The sequence below is a fragment of the Tyto alba genome, unplaced genomic scaffold (genome assembly GCF_018691265.1).
Source record: "Tyto alba isolate M040663 unplaced genomic scaffold, T.alba_DEE_v4.0 Super-Scaffold_2, whole genome shotgun sequence".
NCBI lineage: Eukaryota > Metazoa > Chordata > Aves > Strigiformes > Tytonidae > Tyto > Tyto alba.
This window is the reverse complement of record NW_024881282.1, coordinates 81,522,241-81,540,522: the sequence shown is the minus strand read 5'-3', so window position 1 is coordinate 81,540,522 and position 18,282 is coordinate 81,522,241. Positions and strand designations below refer to the sequence as shown.

At 40.8% G+C, this 18,282-nt stretch overlaps 1 protein-coding gene across 3 annotated transcripts in view; it reads left to right on the top strand.

Moving 5' to 3' along the window:
- The first annotated feature begins 2,280 nt into the window (after positions 1–2,280).
- SEMA3D (semaphorin 3D) overlaps positions 2,281–18,282 on the top strand; it is a 145,834-nt gene continuing 129,832 nt past the window's right edge. The window contains exon 1 of one of the 3 annotated variants that reach the window (XM_042792344.1): positions 2,281–2,421. The gene's annotated coding sequence lies outside the window, so the exon portion shown is untranslated. Of the gene's footprint in view, positions 2,422–2,688; positions 2,952–3,278; positions 3,301–18,282 lie in introns of those variants that run through there. The other 2 variants (XM_042792343.1, XM_042792345.1) reach the window with 2 other exon arrangements.

Sequence of the window (18,282 nt, the reverse complement as noted above, 5' to 3'; positions counted from 1 at the left end):
AAAAGAAAAATTCAGATATCTGATGTTCAACTTCTGCTCTTTTATGAGCCACTCAGCCTCACAGGAAATTTGAACAGTTGCTCAGGGCACTGGGTGTGGAATTTGGCCTTAGGGGAGCCTCACATTAGCTATAAAAGACAAAAAAGGAAGAAACCCATACTTTGCAGTCATGTTTGTAAGAACCTGTTGAATGCTTATTCCACCCAATAGTCAGGATCCATTCTACAGGAAAAATAATGTCATCGTTACAATCATCACACCTTCAAAACATTGAAAGAAACCTTACTATTGCTATTAAAACTTTAGAAAAATTCTGTAAATTTGACAGAAATTCCTATAACTGTTGGAGCATTTCAGACACCCTGTAAGGGGTAAGTGCAGTCCTGACCAAAAAGGTCACTCAATAAGGTACCATTCATGCAGAAACTGAGAAAGGTAAAATTCCTTCTAATGTCTCCCAGTAAAGCTATAGTTACCTACTCTGGGATTTTCTGAACAGTGGTTTAAAATCTATTGCCAAAGAATGCATCAACTGATCATTTAAAATGATACTGTGCAGATGGTGAACGTCTCCTCAGCCTGTGTCCATGGTATGACCTTGTGTAAACTTGTTTTACAGCCTTAGTAACGGGGAATAAAAAGGCATACTCATTCTGTGGTGTCTGCACCGAAATTTTATGAAACTTCCAAGTTTTCATTCAGCAAACAGCCACAAGAGGGCATCTTTTTCTTGGTTTCTTCAATAAATGAAGAGCTTAATTATTTCACAAATTAGTTTTTCTAATTCTTGAAAGATAAATCTTCTGCTATTTATTCCACCAAAAACGTATATTCTTATGATTTGAAGAAGAAAAAGAGGCTACTAAAAGAAAATAATTTCCAAAACGATTTCATTTACATTTCACAGAGACTACAGTCTGGTTCCATAAATGAGGAAAGGGAACATTCATACTTTTTCACAGGCGTCTGAAACATCTCCAGTGCATGAAGCGAGCAGTACTTTTCAGCATATTTTCTTTTAACCAGGATTCATCTTTTCGGAGTACCTCAAAGTCCAATTCTATAGTTCTAACAAATGTTTAAAAAATCAACAGGGATTTTTTTTTTCCATCAACCTGCTCCTCATTTTCTCTTTGTTGAGCTTCTTCTGGTGCAGAAGATGGTCACCAGCAGAGTGTCTGTGATGTCCAGTGAGTATCCGGGAACAAAGTAAAGCACAAGAATCATTCTACAGAAATTTAAAACACAAACCAGGCTCTAATCTGTGTCATAGTGATTACAACATGTCTATTAAACAGTGCCATCCAGGCATTAAAGCAATGGAAAGTTTTATTGATGATAATGAAATGCATGTGGAAAACCAGGTATAAAATCTCCTTTCAAAGGCCTTAAACAGGAGAAGTCTATGGCTGCTATGAAACAACCTATCTGCAAATTTCCCCATTTATTTTGTGGGAATATAAGGCATATGTAGACAAGTAGAGTCTGTGTATCTGTGTGTGCAGAGTTTATAAAAACAACATCAGCTCGGTACTGTAGTAACAAACTGTTTTAAAAACCTAGATAAAAAAGTGTAAAGCTGGCTTTTGGTGAACTTAAAAAAACACCATATTGAGATCCCGTCCTGTATGCCCAGACCACCCATATGACTTCTACGTGAATGGTGGTGAGGATGAAGCTCTGCTGAGGTGGGTAAGATGGTGGAAACTCCAATATATTTCTCATGACTTCTTTGGTTCTGCTGTTATTTCATGGGAGCAACAGTTGGGGTCTGTTCTGTGAGCAAGTCACCAGCTGAAGACTTTCAATCTGAGCTCTTCACTAAGGGAAACACATTTTTTGAAAGAACTCCAGTGTGTCTTGTCTGGAAGTGCCTGATATTATCTGTGCCATGTGTTCAATGGCTCTCAGCCTGTGGGCAGAAAGGCTCTTCCTTGGGCAGCCACAGAAGGAAACATGTTGGAGAGAAGGGTTTGGTGTGGGAGTGGGTTGGTCCAGGAGAGAAATTCTCTCTTAGGAAGTGGTCTGCAGCATGCAAAAGCTGGAGAACCACTGATGTAGCACATTCCATGGGCAAAACAAATAAATGCAAAGGCAGATGTAACCTTGGCAGCTAGAATTTTGCACGTGGGCTACTCTTAAATGTGCACCAACCCCTAGCTCGGGGCCACTGCCCAGCTGTTTTCTCCTTATCAGTAAGTGGGGCGAACTGACTTTTTTTTTTTTTTTTTTTTTTTTTTTTTTTTTTTTTTTTTCCCCTTCTAGTCTACCAGCCAGTGATCTGCAGCTCGGCCCCAGTGGGAACGTGCCACGGGAACAACGTGAGTGGATCTGAGGCTACTGTAGACGTTAGGATCCGGACCAGCACCTGCACAGGGTGATCACAGTACCAGGTTGGGATGCCCCCGTGTGAACTCACAGGTGTGTGATCCGGTGGTGCAGGGGAGGTCTGTGGTCCAGTGGAAAGTACACGAGCACCGGGTCCCTCGGTGCCCGGTCTCAGCAGGGTGGGCATATCGCTGCCAAGAGTCTTTGTGGCGCGAGTGCTTGTGCGTTTGGGTGTGGGCTCTGCTCCTCGGCACGGAGCGAGTGTTTCTGGTGGCCGGGGCTGTGACCTGCGCCGGGAGCAGCAGCAGTGGGTGTGTGCCTGAGCTGGCTGACACACACACACACACACACACACACACACGCACGCACACACGCAGCAGCCCATTTGCTGGAGGGGTGTGCATGTGCGTGCGAGGGAGTGGGAAGGGGTGACGGGGATGGAGGAAGGGAAGCCAGGGGAAAGTCTGACACTCCGCGCAGAAGGAGCGAGACCCTCCGCCGCCGCCGCCGCCGCCGGGGCGGAGCTCGCCTCTCTCGCAACGCCTCCAAAAACCCGGCCACCGGCCCCGGCCCCGCACCGGCCTCACCCCGCACCTCGCCGCCGCTCCGGCTCCCCCCGGCAGGTACCAGCCCCCCACACACCCCCCCCCCCGGGGGTCCCCGCCACTTTGCTCCGCTCCGCTGGGCGCTGGAGCACTTTTCCGCCGCTGCGGAGAAGGGGTGAACGGGGGGGGGCGGGGGGGGGGGGGGGTTGGTGCGGGGAGGGGAGGTGTGGAAAAGTGCATGGGGTCTCCCTCTGCTTGTCCCCGATTACCCGCTGGCCTCTGCCCCGGTAGCCGCCGGGGCTACCAAGGAGCGGGTGCCGGCGGCCGGCACCTGGCAGCGGTCCCCGGGCCACCTGCGCGGCTGTCACCGGGGCTGGATCGGGAAAACCCCTCGGCTCTGCCCTGCGAGCGCAGCTGAGGTTTGGAGGTGGGGGAAGCGGGGGTCAGAGGCGAGGAGGCGACAGTTTTGGGGAGCAGGGTTTAAAGGCTGGGGAGGTGAGACCGGTGCGGGGGGGCGGCGAGGTGTTTCCTTCTTCTCAGCCCCGGCACCCCTGTGGCTGAGGCTGCTTGGCAATAGGTGTCTCAGAGCGATGGGAAGGGCAGCATGGGCACAGTCAGCTCATGTTCATCAGCAAAACTTGCGTGCTGGAGCAGTGGCAAAATTCCTTCCTTTCCACACAGTCCTCCAGCATCGCCATGAGCGCGGCTCTGCTGAACGTGTCCATCACCAGGAGCTGCAGAGCACCTGGCTGGCCTGGGGTGCTCACTGAAATGAGATTATTTATCTTTTCACACTGACAACCTCTACTTTGCTTTGTGCAATAACGCAGAGGGTGGTAAAGCTCCTTGTTTTGCAGTGAATATTACAAAATGAAAGTTGTTGCTTCTAGAAAGGAAACATTCCTGAGTGCGTTAGGTAATTGGTGGCTGTGTACTGAAGAAGCACAAAGCAGCCACCTATGTTTCCTTTAAAAAAGCTTCACTCTGATTTGAATTGGGAAAATTTGACCAAGAACAATAGAGATCAATGGGGCAGCAGTCTGACCATAAGCAGAGAGAACTTTGCTGAGAAAGCAGCAGCTGAATGCTGCATCTGTGGCTTTGAGAGAGGCCATGAAGATGCAGACAAGAACTTTGGTAATAATTTTAACATGTCACTTACTACTTGTAGATCTAGGAAACAGGTAAAGAGACTTGATTTCAGTTTTATCCATTAGGATGTGATTTACTGTATGGAACAACAATTTATTAATTAATGGTTTTCAAACCCATATTAGTATAGTTGATGTGATTTCCATCTTTGCCTTTTAATTAGCTTGTTTAGTTTATTATGTGCCTGAACCAGAAAAGCAGTGCTCATCATCATCTCCACGATATATAATGGTCACGGTGTTTCCTAAATGTGGAGAAATCTGGGTGTCTAAATAGCTTTCTAAAGAGGAATTTGGGTATTTTAATCCATAATTGTAATCCTGCTGTCAAACACAGCTACCCAAATTCTGCAGGTGTCATACCTCTTTTTCTTAAAGTTTCCAAGACAAGTCCTGCTCTGAGTTGCTTCATAAATTGAAGCATTTCAGCCTTGATCAGACTGAGCAACTTGGCTTCACTTTTATTTGAACTTTATTTTGGCTTGGACATCCAGACTAGACTGAGATCCAGAAATTAAATTTTATTTCCCTCTTCTTACCCCTGGATCAATCCAACAGGGATTTTCAGTGTACGGTGAACAGAGTGGGCTCCCTGTTAGGTGCAGTGCTGAAGCACAGAGAGATGTGCTCCAAACCAGGCAAAAATGTTTTGAACCGAAGTCTCACACAGCCGCTATGTGGGCTCTGCCCATGGAGTGCTTTAACCAGAAATGGAAATAGCAGCTTCACCAGTATCCTCTGCCACATCTCAAAATATAAGAATGACTGCAATTACAAGAGCTGGTGTAAAATGCTTTCAGGACAGTGATCTCAGGAGGGGAGAAGTGCCTTCCAGTAGTTCTGAATAAGGTGACTAAACCTCAGAAAGATATAATTTTGAGTTGTAATCCTGCCCCCAGCTTTTGGTGGTGGGTAGCTGCTGTCAGATCCCTGGAGGAATGATACCTCTTTTGGACCCCACTCCTAAGTACCAGCCTCCACCTGCTTCTGTCCAACTGCAGGTTGTGCTGTCAGCCAACCTTCCAAAAAACTGTAATAGACCTGATCTCGATCTACATCCCAGTGGTTTGTGTTTATTTTTATTTTTTATGTTATGTTATTTTATTTTATTATTTTATTTTTTTTTTATTTTATTTTATTTTTCTGGGAGGTGATGTTTTCACTGTAGATACCACTGTGTTCATTATGCAAACTATACTGCACCCTTGAAATTCTACTGGGATTTTGCAATTGAATTAAATGAAACAAGGCCCTAGGAAAAAAAAAAAAAAAAGTTTTAATTAAGCTAGAATTTTAAATTGAAATAGATGTTGTCCACTGAGAAAGATCCCTTTAGAGTGTTTGAGGATATTGCATCATTATTACTCAGAGATCAAATAATGATAATTGAGCAAATCAACACTGTAAAGGATGAAACACTCCCATCAAAACCTGTCCCTATTTTGGTCCTAGCAGAAGGGATATACTCGGCTTCCCTTTCCATGTTCTACCAGAGAACAAATAGAGGTGCAAATATCCCCCACAGTCAGGATCTTTACAGTTTAATTTGCAGAAGAACATAATAATTCAGAGTCACTCTGTGAGCATGCTGTCAGTTTAGAGTGGTCAAAATAATGTTGTATTTCTGGATTCTTTTTGAATCCCTGTTTTGCTTTCTCTCTTGCTCTTCTTTTTGCTGTTAAAAATGCAGAAGCTGTAATCTCAGGTGCCTCTTCACTGTGCACCACTGCAATGTAGACATACCAGTTACCTGTGGCTCAGGAGAGGCTGATTCATCAGCTGCAAATCAGCTGAATTCCCAGCACATGCTGGGATTTCTTTGGCTAAAACCCCTGGTGCTGGAATTGGCCACTGAGCCACCTCTATACTCTTTGAGGTTTCCTACATGAGGGAATCCTTCAACGCTGGTTAAGCAGGCTTTCCCACCGCGCTCTCCTGGCAAGGCAGCCTGTGGGATAGCCAGAGATATATTTGGCTCATTGTCTTTTTAACCCATGGAAAATGCTTAAGGTGCATGCTAAGTGGTGAATGTGTGACGTGTTTGTTTTACTTGTTTTCTGGATTTTCTCCAACTACAAACAAGCAACAGAGAAGCTCGTAGAAACCCATGAGATGTGAAGTGTGGTGGCTGTATTTAAACTATGTGTGAAGGAAATTTTTGCTCCACGGGTGTGCTATTTTTACCTTTTTTATAGTGCTGCACCTCTGTCATACTTCTTAAGACAATCTCCTCCCCCACCCCAATACTTCTGTCTGGGTTTTATGTATTTTATAAACTTAGCAATGGCACTGAGTCAGTGCTTAAATTATCCCTGTATAAATCTTTAGTCCTTTTACCTGCTCCTTTCTATCCTCATATATTCAGAAAGGTATTGTTATTTTTCACATCCTAGACACATGTTGCATGAACATCCACATGCTATCTGACAGTGGGTGACAAAAAAAAAAACAAAAAAAAACCCCACCACCAGCAATAAAAAACACACACAAAAAAGGCAGCGCTTCTATTCCACTCTCCCCAGTTTAGATGGATCCAACGTCACATGGAGGGGATCCAGGATGAGTCAGGGAGCAGTACTATGGTCCAAAATTCCAGTTTGCATTACAGCTGGGAGGCAGCATCTAGCATCATGTGGATTTATTCTCTTTTAATGGGAACTCCAAAATAATTTATGGAAGTCATATAGCCTAATGGACAGAACAGATAACGGTAAGCCAAGAAGAACCTGGCTTCCCATCTGGGTTGAATCAGTGACTCAATTTGACTATCAGAGTGATGGGTGTGGTATTTAAGCCTAGAAAATTGTACTGGCCTTAACTAAATCACTGCACTTCCCTGAAACATAACTGGAAAATGTGATTAAGGTTCAGAGCTTTGCTGGTACCTAACAGTTTACCTAATAGTCAGCTTCACCGGTAAGACAAAGCACAGTACATTAGAGGCATTTATTTGCAGCCTTAATTTGCAGGATGAATCTTAAAAGGTTCAGGATATATATGTCTAAACACAAATTCATGCTGTAGAGCTTATATGTACATGGAGACCTGTAACTCATGAGGACCTTCTGTGCTGCATTAATTTCACACTGCATATATTACTCAGCTTTCAGTAACATGGAACCTTTTAGTATATCTTTGCGTATTTTCCTTCCTGTGGTATTATAAACAGAAAGAAGAGTCATGTGAGATTTTTCTTTTAATGTGGTCAGTTTGCAAGCAAAACAAATATCCATAATTAAACCATTTCCAATCTAGTTGATCAGTGAATTGGGCGACTTGCAGGAAGCAGATATCATGCAGAAGAAGAGAGGCTAAAAAGTTCTGTAACATCTGAGCATACTCCAATGATATGCTAAGTTTTTGTTACTTTTTTTTTTTTTTTTTTTTTTTTTTTTTTCCCAAGGGGATGGGAAGGGGAGAAGTTACTGATTTTCCTGGAATGTCCCCTTCCAAAAATCCTGGAGACACTGCAGCTCTGAGTCTGATCTCATCTTGCATCAGCATAACTCAGGACTAAACACACTGGAAACAGAAAGCCTAGGATTAACTGAAAATTATACAAAACTAAGGCTGTCATGAAATGAAAGACTTGTGCCTGTTCTCAGTCTCTCTGTACTTAGTGACTTCAAGGGACTTAAGCCCATGTTTAAAGATAGACTGCCATGTAAAATGCTCTCTTGAAAGAAGTACTTTCCTAAAGTCTAAATCTAGAGTCAGATCAATTCTTTTAAAAGTTAAGTGCAGTCCTGAGGGCTGATGTGGCCAAATATTCCGGTTTAATCTTGGCTAGAATTTTAACATTTTGAACAGCTAGATCTTATGGTATGTGCCTACCTAGCTTGTTATATTCCCCTGGAATTTATCAATGACACACTCCATATAATTGTGGTTATTTTTTGTCCTCCTAAAATCCTTTTTTGGTTTTGCAAGGGGAACACTGCAATGAGGGAGTATGTAAAAAATTCTTTCTCAACCAAAAGCAAAAAGTTGATCTTTTTTTTTCCTTCCACAATGAAGAATTAAAACAATGTCTGTTGCTCTCATGCTTAATGTCAGAATCTCTGCTAAAAAATAGTAAGAAGAAATATGATGAATTTTTCATATGGAACTTATTCCTTTTAATTTTATAATGCACATATGTGAGGTTTTATGAAGATTTATACTATAAGGCTTTAGAACAGTGTAATAAAGTAAAACTGTTCATAACATCCTTTGGTATCTAAAGAGCTGAACAACTACACTTTGAGAGAGGGAAATAAAATGAAGGGCAATGCCAAGCAGTGATAGACTGTTGTAAATGCAGTTCCTTTTCTCCAAGATTTACAGAAAGAAGCAGCCTTGACTGTAAGGTTCTCCACACTATTTTTCTGACTTTCTTCATAATCTCTACCTTTGCAAGATATAACATTCCTATTTCCATTCTCTGACTTCTGAAAGACATGTTTCACCTGCATATAAAATACCAATAATTTACTTAATTTTATTACTTATTTTCTTTTTAAGCAGGTGCCTGAAAACCTTTACTAAGGACATAAATAAATCTTCAAAGGTACTATAGTATGTCCTACTACCAGAGTGATCACATGTTACATCTCTGAAGATCTGTTGTTTTTTAATAGAAATCAGAGGAGACACAGGAACAAATTTGTTTGTGTCTAGCTTCCATATTTCTTAGAATCTTGGTTTTAGTAGGAAGCATGTATAAGTTATGGATAGTCATGATTTATCACTTCTGTTTGTATAGTCATTAGTTACAAGCAGTGGACCTTTTATCATTCAGAGTTCTTATTAATTTATTAGCTATATTGAAGTAACATCGGGAGGTCCCACTTAGCAATGAAGGACCTTTTGTGTTTAACATCAGTGATGTATCCAATTAAACAAAAAAACAAAACCAACTTTCAATAGCGGTGTAGGGCAAGAGTCAGCAAGCACAGAAGACTAAGAGATGTGGGTTCCTCAAGAAGACAAGTAACAAACCCAATTTTATTTCATAGAATAAACAGAGGTCTCAGACTGTTTTTCTGTTGTTGAATGATAAAAGCATCAGGGCAAAGTTGAATTTGTAATGGTATTATGAGATCCCCTACTGTGAAAGAAAAATAGCAAATTTAGCCTAATGCCTCAATAAATTTATTACACTGAATTGACCTGACTTTTGGTTCTTGTGACCTCCTTAGTTTAGCAGATTAATTTCTGAACAATGTAGCTTCAAAGAATCCACTTTATTCTGTGGAGGTATATTATAAGGAAATCAGAGGATTTCTAGAGGCACAAAGTCTCCACATGAACAAATCTGGAATTCTTGGATCCATTGAGCCATGTAATACTTTGAGTCAGAGACTAAGCTTTTGTGTTTCAACTGGAGCAGAACTCTTGTTTTCAAAAGAAAGAAGAAAAAAAATCTGCTAGAAATACTGTGCAGAAACACATACTTACCAAGAAGAAGAAAACATAATTCAGGTTTTTTTTGACTAGGGAGCAAGCATACCAATTTTTAACTGTTTTTCACGTATCTCAGCATATTAAGTGGAGACGGCATCGTCCAGTTTGCTATCTAAGAGCAAAATATTGTAAGTCATTCATTCGTAGAAACGGGTCAAATGAACAGAAATCCAAGCATAAAGGGTGAGCTAATAAAAGCAGATATCTTTATTACCTCCATCCCCTTCCTAAAGCTGAAAAGTAATAGCATTTTTGGCAAAGAGATTTTTGTCAATGGATCTTTAAATTTGTGTGTCTTCTTTTCAGAGTTTTAATATACTTCCTGAATGGGACTCTACAAAAGTAGTCCTGGGTGAGGGATTTCACAATGATCATTTTAATGACAGGAAAACCATCCATAGATGGGTGGGTTTTAATTTAGCACAAGCCACTGTATACCTACCATTAATGTGAGGTACTCTGAAGCTTAGGGGCTACAGCTTGTAGATAAAACTGCTGCACCAAGGAAGTGAACAGTGTCCATGGGAATGACAGTAGCACACACAACAGTTGTTATGTTCCAAAAATATCAAGTTATAACAAGCTGTGTCTTCAGCTGGTGTAAATTAAAGACGCGTAACTGAAATTAGTGGAGTGATCTGTAATAGCTAAGGGCAGTCCTGTGTCTTTAGAATAAATGAGCAGCTCTAAAAGATGAAAGAGGAAAGCAGAGATTTAAGTTAGCGGTATACACTGAAAGCATTCAGGAGAAGAGTTGTAAAGAGAAACTAGAGACTGACGTACTAAGCAAGTGCTCTCCTCTGACTGGGAGATTGTGGTGGGATCCCCAAAAGCCACAAATCATGAGGAAAAGCTGCATAAGCCATCTTGCAGAAAGTTAGGAGGAGCATTCTGCAGCTTAGGCCCTGAGTCCAATACTGTCTGTACCTGTAGGAGACCATTTGAGGCTATTGGATAAAATGTGTTGGGAGAGGAAGATCTTCTGGTTTCAGTCTATGGGAGAACGGGGCACCCTTGCAGCCCACCCTGGCTTTGCGCATAAGGTGAGCAGAGCAATGCTTGTTTTTGAACATTGCAGGCACTGAACAGTTTGGAATGATCACGACTTTGTTGTATGTGCACCCAATGGCCCAGGTGCCATGGGGGATGTGTGGTTAAGCAGGTTTGGCTACATGCAAAGCCTCTAACAGCAGAAGACAGGTTTTATACTGGTCTCTATTGCTGAACCTGGCTGACCGAGGAGGCAGTTAAGATCATAAATCTCTGTTATTAATCTAATCTTTTGTCTAAAATAATTTTAATAGACAAAAATGCTCTACATAACTACTGCCTGAATCATTGTTGTCTGTTGATTTGATGTCTTCTACAACATATAATGTCAGAACTGAGGTTTTCTCTGACCTGATGAAATCCAAGGTGTTTATTTTAAGACTCAATATATTATTTTGTAAACTGAATTCAAAGTTTTAAAGTCTTTAAGGAAAATCTGACTGGATGTAATTTTTGGAATGTCAGTCCCACCAAACTGAGGAAAAAATAAGATAATTGATGCATCTAAGAGAGTTACTAATTTTGTTCAGGCTTAAGGGTCTTTTAGGTCCTCTCTTTAGAAGAAAAGGTGAATTTACCTCTGCTGCTCTGTGCTGTCTATCTTTTTAAGATGAGTGTCCTGGGTAATACCATTTGCAGTATACAGATTTGTTCTGGAGTTATGGCTTGGTGTTTATAGTCCTCTAGTGACATCTACAAAAAGCAGACATATATTATCTCATAAAGCTGCCTTAGCTTAAAAAAAGTAAAAAATGAATCTGTGGCAAAGAAATATGTTTCCTGGTATAACACCCCAACAACCTGTGCACCTTTCTCTGAAATTAAGGGAGTTTTCACATGGGAAGATTTTCCACCTTTAGATAAAATTATTATAGTCTGCTTAGGCAGAAGATTGATTAAACTCACAAAATAAAATATATGTGAGGGGGGAGATGGTAGACTGATATTCTTACAGTATCCCTCTGAAAATTCATATATCTGTTTTTTGTTTTTTTAGTGTTTTTTGGTGTTCTTTTTTGTTATGTTTTGGTTTGTTTTTTTTTTTTTCAATGAGTTTTACAATCTTTAAGTACAGATCAATTATTATGCTGTCCTCACAAGCCTGAAGCTCCTGTGTCCTTTGCTTCCTGTGACTTTGCTATAGCTCATTGCTTTCCTAAATGGCAACATGAGCACTCTTATGAAACTCGTAACACAGACATTGATCTCCTTGGGGATGCTTAAAGTCAAATCCTGGCTACTTGGTGATAGATGACTTATTGTGCTTTGGCTCTTACAGTGATGGAAGTTTGTTTGTTTGGTTGTTTTTTTCTCAATTTATTGTTGTTGTACATTGATGTGTAAGGATGAAGAATAAATACTTAGGCACAAAACGCTGCTGAAAGTTCCAATGCCAATTTCTGTACCTCTTCACAGCCTGACAGAAAAGCAAGATGTATGTGCAGCAAACAGTGTAGGGAGTTTGTCTTTTTTAATCCCAAACATCTGGTTTCAAAGCAAGAGGAAAAAACAAAACAAAACAAAACAAAAAAACACCAGAATGAAATTGTCATTTCCATTTAACACCCAAGGTGACATTCTGAATGGTTTATCCCTGTTTTTCCATTATGCCGGGTCCATGCTGGCTGACAGTGTGTCCTATGGCAGAAGGGCTTGGTCTCTCTCAGCTGGAATTGCCTGCCCTCACCTCTTTGCTGCATCATTTCTCCAGGTGGTTTTGAAAAACAGGACAAGCTGCTCCTGCCTCCAAACTCTTCTCACCTCTGAAATTTCATTTTCTTCCCACAGTTTAACTCTCTTTTGTGCTTTTGTGACTGGCATGGTTATCCTGTATCCTGTCAATACCCAGTAATGGTCACAAGATGACTAGGGGTACTTTACTCAATAGCAGTCTTGCATTTGGGGTGTTAAGCTGCTACAGGGAGAGAATTCGGACAAATTTCAGGTCTTGTGTCAGCTTTTCATAACAATGGTAAAAAAACTTTGCTTATGATAACATTTATGTCACCGATACCACAGGCACAGCTGTTCTGCAGTTGGTCAGTGCTGAAATAAGGATAGTAATTTTCTTAGTAAAGACAGGCTTTATTTCTATTTTTATCCTAGGTTATCACCCTGTTTTAAGGATAATAAAGGCTGCTCTAATAAATAGTATTAAAAAAAAAAAAAGTTCTTTCCATTCTTTCTATCCTTTCCTTCCTTCCTTTCCCTCCAAACAAGGTAAATGCCACTAAAGTGATGTGAGAAGAGCATTTTGGAATGTGTTTTGTTACACTGTGTTTTGTTTTCCATCCAGGAATTCACATGACAGAAAGGAAAGTGGGATCTGACACATCCAAGATAAACTATTAGACTATCTGTAAAGTGCTATACTCATCTTTGTAAGTGAAATTGTATGTAAGGCCATAATAACTGGGACACTGTGGCTTTGAATATAAGTAGTATCGTTTTCTTTAGTGCAAGCATCAGCAGAGATAACAATGGTCTGTTGTGATGGTCCCGGGAGAATCTTACAAGGCCTTGCTGTAGGAGCTGTGCTATTTGTTTTCATTCTCTTCTCATCAAAATAGCATTTTGATGCTTGGAAGGCATGACCCTTTCTAAATTGTGCTCTCTTAATTCTTCTTTGAGCCACACGGGAGAAGAGTGGGCACGCTTGTGAGCACAGGTGGTTAGAAAAGTTGAAAAGGTGCTGGCAGAGAATGGAGAAATTAATGATTAACACTGTGGAAACAGTTTATTCTATAGAATCACCAAGACTCTGTGGGCATTATGTTCAGGTTCATCCAGGATCCTCAGTGTCTCCAGTGTTTTCTCCTAGAATATCAGTAGCTTTTTTCCAACTAGTTTGATGAGATCCCACTGGTGGGATCTGGTCTGAGCTACAAATATGTTATAGAAAGCTTCCCAGGCCTGTGAGTGCCACCACTCAGAAAGAAAACCCAGTTATACTGTGGAGGCAGCAGAAATTACTCAGAGCTCTTTTTGGACATGCTCAAGTTGAAGATGTGACCTCAGTCCCATGGGTGTCTTTTCTTGTGTAGCTGTCATTTTCACCTCCTGCTTTTCTGTTAGGCTGGGAGAAAGTCCCAAAATAGGCTTTTGAGTTTTTGGCAGTGTCTGCAGACTAAGGACTTATTCTTCATTCCCTACAGAGAGATGGTGGTGCGTGGGATTCTCTGGTTTGTGTAAAACTTTGAAGAAATGTGTTCCTCTTGTGGTTCACAAGACACAGGCTGGAAACCCTGACACAAACCAAACATGTTTCCGTGTTCTGAAGCTAGGTGATTGGGCAAAATTTTCTCCTTTTGTTGTAGAAGTTTTATCTTTTTCAATTTCAGAGATGGGCAAGGCAATTCAATGGAAAAGATGTTGCAGAATCCCATTTTCTTGATGTCCCCAGAAACAGAGTCCTATTTGGACAATAAACACTACTCTATAAACATGTTACAGGATTCAATATAAAAGTAACTTTGTCAGGTTTTTGTGGTCTGTTTAATATAGGAATCAATCAAATGTCCCTCCAGTAATCTGAGGTCTGGAAAACCTTTTATAATTATTTAAGTATCCTTCTTGAAAGATACTTGATACTTCACCTGTATGTTTCCCATAAGCTGTCCATACTCTGTGTGTATAGTTGCTGAAAACAAAACATGGAGAGGATTTGAAGATAATTTGAAGTTGATACAGGATTGTTTTGATTAGTTAGAGATCAAGGCTGATATTCTAGAAGGGGAGAACTGCACTTGTGTAGTACCAGAAACATTGTTTTATCTTGTAATTTGTTCGCATGGTGTGAGACTGTCACTTCATCTGTCCCTACAGAAACTTGCTTTTCTGTTTCATCTTACTGAGGTGATTTCCAAAAAAAAATATCAACACAGATGAAACAAATAGAACATATTTTATAAATTGACCCTTACTGCGAACCAGGTTCAAGTCCCAGGGAAGTCAAAGGACATTCTTAGTATTCAGCACTTCTCCCCAAGATTATTCTAAGAAGCACATATCACCCAATACTGAAGCCTGCTCTGGTCTGATAAGGTTTGTCTACATGTGGAAGTCAGCGTGCTGTTAAACTAGAATAACAGTGTAGAGCATGGTATCTTCTTCACACGAACTCTCTGCATGACCAGACCAGTCACAGGGTATATGCCCTAAGGCTGCTCTTGAAGTGAAGTAAGCTCCTTTCTAATTAAAAGTCTTCTAATAAACACTTCTGTATGATGTGACTGCAGAGCAGTCAGTATGCTGCTAATTCCCATCTTACTGTGTCTGGACCCTCATGTTGACAAGCCCTAAGAATTTCAATTTTAAGGTCTTGGTCAATTATTTCTGTAAGTGCAACAGAAAATATCAGTGCACTGTACTGTGATACAGAGTGCTCAGATGCTACACACCAGAAAAAGACTGTGCTCACTGAAGTGAATATAATATTTTCACTGATTTTAGTGAAAGTTCTAACTTTATGCTGCTATTCCTGTGTTTATTTGTATCACAATAACACCTAAAAATCCAACCTGGAATTTTGGCCTCATTGTGCTATTACTGGTAAGTTAAGATCTAAGAAGAGCTTATAGAAGAACAATAAAAGAGAAGGGAGGCTTTGAGTCAGGTTTGATTTATAAGGAAAAATTAAAGGATTTGAGTGTACATAGCTTGTTTGAGTTTGACAAAGAAGAAGACATGACTGTAAATCCTTCAAAAGTTTAATTCCAAGAACAGCAGAGGATTTACTTAATGTTAAGGACATTCCAAAGGTTAGGACAGCAGCTCAGGAGACCTGGGGTTAATTCCATGACATATGTCCTTAGGCAAGTCGTTTCTGCTTAGATCCTAGCAAATTCCTAAAGGCACCCAAGTGCCACTTCTTTGTCTACATCACTGAGTGTTAGTCAGCTGAGACTGAAATCCACCTAATTTAGACAAATAGCTTGCTAAATACCTTTGCAGGTCTGCATCTTGGCTTCTACCTGCCTCAGCTATATATGTCTGTAAATGGGTAAAAACTTCTCTTTGTCATAGAAAGAGTGTGTGAATAATAGGTTTGGAAAGTATGGGTGTCCAGTTGCTGTAATAAAGGGAGCCATGCATGTATACTGAGTAGAAAAACCAATTAAGATGGGATTTATTTCACTTGCCTGTAGTGTAATGTGGTCCCCTAATCTTCCTCTGTTTTCAGTATGGAGATGAGGTGCTCCCAAGGGCAATACACCCTATTCAGTGACAGTATCTGAGATGGGGATGAATTCACCCCAGCAGTGCCTGTCTCCACCCTCTCTGAAGGGAGCCAAGACAATGCCTGAATTTTAGATGGTTGAAATAAGGCAAGATGAATGTTATCTTAAGAATAAAAGGATCAAATAAAAGCACCGTAACTTGATTTTAAGGGTAAAAAATGTCTTTAATGAGTGTATCTGCTGGAAAGTTCCTTTTAAAGAACTTTCATAATTTCAAATTACATAAACCACCACAAAGAACTTGTGCTTTCCTCCTGTTATTTCTCATAAAACATTCAGGAAGTCTTTTATTAAAAACTAACTACATGAATGTGCTCCCACTTCTGTTTCTGTGAAGCGGTCCTTGTGCATCCTAGCAGCATCTCAAAAGTGCTATGGTGCATGTACTACTAATGAGTGTTGTATCCAGTAAGGCCTACATGTCCCAAGTTACCTAACACTACATTTGAAAATCTAGGCCTTAATAACTGAATGGGAGCTGAGCTCCTTTGGAAATCTGCTCCTAATATCTCTTGTTTTAATACAACAGCCTCATGTTATTTGGAAATACTGTTACCTATAGGTGGTAGATATCTCCTTGTAAAATGACTGATCCTCAGAGAAAATACAACTGTGGGCACCGTGAATTAAAAGAAGAAAAAAAAAAAAGTAAGAAAATGAATGTTATTCAAAGAACAGCTACAGAAATTCTGGGAGCTTCTATTAGAGCTGCTGGAGGTCCATGTTCAAAGCAGCTGTAGGATGCTGGGGATCTGAGGAAAGGCCGAGCAATACAGACTCATGAGAAAGACTGAGATGACCTATTTTGAGGTCACTGCTAACACATGAAATTACACAAGTTTGTATTTCAAAGAAAGATAATCTTAATTAGTTTATCCTGCTGTAGGTGTGACTCAGTGACAGAATCCTCCCTTGTATTATTAGATGTTACCCTACAGGACAGCAGCATCTCTTTGTGGCTAGTTTGCTCTTTTTGGTTTGCACTCTTCAAAGAAAAGACCTGCTTTCAGGCTTTGTCCCTCTTGTTTTGATAGCTCCCACCTCCAGCCTCTCCAGAGTGCATCTTCATGCAGCTGGACTCTTATTTCCCTCACAACTGCTTGTCACTTGCCTGCTTCATTGGCTCTGCAGGGAAGGGGAGAGATCCTTTGCTCTTCAGAGCCCTGTCTTCTAGCTCATCTGTTGATGAAGAGGCAGGGATGAATGAACAGTCAGCCACTTCAGGGACAGGGACTTTGTGTCAGAAAGCCTTGTCTACATGATACAGGACTAGACTTACGCTTAGGAATGTCTAAAATATGCCGAATTCAAATGCATTTGCATTTGCAGTATTTTACATTTATTGCTTTTTCTTGACCTTGCAGATCCAACACGTATTGCTTTTAGAAATCAGAGATGGACTGTCCTAACAACTTAGAGGGGGATTTAAGGTTTGCACAGAGGATCTAAAAGAAGTGGGGCTTTTATCTGGGTGTGGAGCAATCCTGACTCAGATCAGGGCATGAAATAAGAACTCCCAAATTGAAGAGGTGTATTTGGGTCACAAGGCTACGAACTTAAAATCCCATCTTCAATTTAGTGAGTTATATTTAGTGAGATTTAGTCAGTGAATTAGATGGGAGTTGCACCTATTACTGACTCCCCAGAGAGCCTGGGCTTGAACTAGTCACTATGTTCCTGGACACTGTAAGAAAATACATATCTATATTCTTCACTGTCAGTGTGTAAGGGAGTAAAGGCAGAGATTATGTGAACTGCACTGACACCAGCTTCTTGCTAGGCTCCCTTGACCCCCCAAAGTCCTAATCCTTCCCAAGAGAGACTCCAAACCTGTGAATTCACGTCATATGCTTTATGCTCTAAGTCAGGGGCTCTGAATCATCCTCCGTAATTACTTACCTCTTATTCTGGTTTACATACCCTGAATCTCACCCAGATACTTGATGTGGGGTAGCGAAAGATGCTTCCAAGTACCTGGTGCTTCAGACACACAGAGGACAACTTTGTTTATGAGTGCCTGTCCACAGGTCACTGCAGGTTGTAAAACACAATGCAGAGGACAGAGAGAAAGCAGACAATAGTGACAGGAACCCCATGTTGCCTATATATAGCAAAGTAGCTGTTGTGCTCTGCCTGTTACTGTTATTAACAACTATCTCACTTTTTGTTCCTTCTGACTTTTTTATCCATCTGGTGTCATTCATGATATACTTAGACTATAAGCTGCAAGAAGGAGAGGCTTTTATATCCTTCATAGTATGTGCAGCACTGTGGGGTCTCACCCCTGACTGTGGCCTCTAAGCACTATCCCAGTATAAATAATATATAAAAATAGATCAGCAGCATAACATCCATCAAGAAAACCATACAGAGGCCTAAACAGTGCCTTAGTATTGAGTTACTCTACTGTCTAATGTGAGGTTCATACAATAGCTTGCTGTAGTTTTCTGAATTAGAAGACAGATCATACAGAGGCTTATATCTATAGGCAATGTGCAGGGAGCTTGAGGGAAATCTGTAATT